The following is a 2,980-nucleotide window of genomic DNA, read 5'->3' as shown; positions in this document are numbered from 1 at the left end:
TGCAGGTCTCACAAAGTTAGTTTATTCCCTCTCCTTTAAATCCTTTTTTAACCTCTGTAATTTTTGTCTGTAAATCATTAATGTGAAACCTCAGCAGGATTCAACTTAGCTACATACTGAAAAAATCCACACCAACTTTTCGTGTCATGTTGGACCTCAGCACTGTGTTTTATTTCATGTGGTGAAAGCCAACATGGGACATAACGGAATAAAACAGATTAAGACTTGGCCTCTTACAGTATAATCCCTAGGAGAGTGCAGCCACCATCTCTCCACCAACATATAGACTGTCTCTGACACAGCTCCTGTCCAAGTAATTAGCTCATTTTAACGTATCTCTGGATGAGGGACTTCTGCTGGCCACCGAGACAGCAGCAGTCTGAACTTTAACCTCAAAGAACAGCATATGATCTTACAGCAAAGAGCTTGCCCAAGCAGCCATGGCAAACCTCACTGATAAATCAATGCCTGATTCAACTGAAACACTTGACACTCAATTAGGGTAGTGTTAACATCCTCCCCCATATCTACTGCTTCTCACTTGTTCCTTTCACAGGTCACCAGAGAATTACCAGTGGAGAATGGCATCACATAACTGGTGCTCAATTGTACCAGACTCTGCAAAGGAAACTTTGCACTTTACTTCACACATGTAAATGCAGATTACAGAAGAACACCCCACCTCCCTGCAATGGCTGTTAAACAGAGATACAACTTCTGGCTTCAAAAGTGCTCTAATCAAAATCCAGAGAAGTATTCTGAGAAATATCACAACAGTCTTGTCCTTATACATGTAATTTGCTAGAGAGAAATCACTACACAGCAGTGTAGTAATCACTACACAGCTACTGTGTCCTACTGGAGAGACAATGTCAGTAGTCTACCATCAACATGCGAAAACCTCCAGAGGTGAAGGATGAGTCAGCAGCTGGGATTTTCTCACTTGAGTTAACTGTAGTAAAGATTAACTGAAAAAGTTAACTGCAGTATATAATTAAAATATTTCAACGTTCCAGCAGTTACCCATTTCTCAACTGTTCTGCAAAGCTGTTTTATGCAATACTTTACATCAGTAAATGGTCTTGGACTTCAAATTCCCCATGAACACTTGTGAATTCCTCCAAATCAAGTCAGAAAATGCCTATTTACAGACTGTGCAGTCTTTTCAGGAAGCATCTCCTATGGGTCAGAGCTGAACTGATTCCCATATATAAAATAATGGACTAGCAAGCTCTGAGAAAGTATAAGGACCCAAGAAGAACTGCCTTTCCACAGAAAATAGAATTTCAAAGGAAATACTTGATTACTAAATCCTCTTTTGTCCTTTGTAATTTTAAATACTGAGCTTTCCTTTCTCCTCAGTAAACACAAAGTTAAAATAGAGTATATAGTTTTTAAAGCAGTTTTCTACTGGGAAAGGAAGGAAGATGTTTGGTTAACAGCAGCAGTCACCCCAATCATCATGAAATGCAAGACTTTTTTTCCCCCTGTAGAGAAGGGAATGAAAGGAAGGAATCAGCAGATTTGGCTCCCTGGCCAGTAAGCTTACCAGTGAACCATTGGTGTGTCACAGGTTAGAAACAGAAGGATAAGCAGAAAACTGGAGAAAAGGGAAGAGGCTCCTGGGAAGAGCTGCCAAAGCATCACAAGGGACATGCACCATCTCCTCCTGGGCAGAAGCAAAGCAAAAGGCAAAGCAAAGTGAATGGCAAGTCACCCAGCCCCTGCAACAATTCTGCTCACAGTGAACAGCAGCTCAGGAAACTTACCTGACGAAAACAAAACCATGTGCTGGATGTAGTAGTTGTTCACCCATTATATAGCTGGTCATCCAAACACACTGCAGTGGTGGTACCTGGCAGTCACTTTCCCCTCCAGCACATCTGGCCTATTTCTGTAGTAGTGACTGCTTCCTGTGAACTACAATCAGAAGTGTGCACTTGCAGCCCAGAAAGCCAACTGTACCCTGGGCTGCATCAAGAGAAGCGTGGCCAGCATATTGAGAGGTGATTCTCCCCCTCTACACTGCTCTCTTAAGACTCCACCTGGAGTACTGTATGTAGTTCTGGAACCCCTATTACAAGAAAGATACAGACATGCTGGAATGTGTCCAGAGAAGGGCCACAAGGATGATCAGAGTGCTGGAGTACCTCTGAGGCCAGGCTAAGGGAGCTGGAATTGTTCAGTCTGGAGAAGACTCTTGAGGCGACCTTATTGTGGCCTTCCAATATCTGAAGGGGGCCTTCAAGAAAGCTGGGGAGGGACTTTTTAGGGTGTTGGGTATTGATAGTAATGGAGATCTCCACCATAAGGGCGGTGAGGCCCTGGGAAACTTGATCTAGTGGAAGGTGTCCCTGCCTGTAGCAATGGGGATGGAACTGGATGATCCATGGCGTCTCTTCCAACCCTGACAGTTCTGTGACATGCCATCTAGAGCTTTTTGACTGTTCATACTTCTGTCCTCCAAATCCAAGTGAGAGACAGCACACGATTTGAGTTAGTGGATTTCTCAGTGGGGAAAAGCCTAACCTAACACAGAAGTATAGAAGCCCTCATTGGTTCACAGCTACACTTTGCCCAGGAGCCTGCATTTGATCCCCAGCTGCACTTTATACTTTCAAGAGTGTACTGCTGTAATGGGTTACACCCATCCTGAAAACAGGGGTGGAGGGCTTGCAAGTGCATTGCCCTCCCTGCAGGTGCCTTCCCCCTGGGAAACTGAGTCTGTTCCACTTCCCCTCCCTGACCAGTTATGGTATAAAAGGGAAGACACTGCAGCTCTCTTTTTGGCCCCTACCTTTCCTGGATGAGAGCTACCACAGCTGCCATCCTGCCCCTCTGTCACGTGGTCCTTCTCCCTGTGGCCTCCACACCTCTTCAGAGAGACTGGTTTTGTACTCTTGTTATTTTTTTCCCTCCCATCCATCCTTGTTCCTTGCCCTTGTGAACCTTACCTGTTATTCTTTTTTATATATATATA

Source organism: Melanerpes formicivorus, unplaced genomic scaffold, assembly GCF_026170545.1.
Source record: "Melanerpes formicivorus ecotype bairdi unplaced genomic scaffold, bMelFor1.0.p_v2 SCAF_25, whole genome shotgun sequence".
Lineage (NCBI taxonomy): Eukaryota > Metazoa > Chordata > Aves > Piciformes > Picidae > Melanerpes > Melanerpes formicivorus.
Note: the sequence above shows the minus strand (reverse complement) of the source record.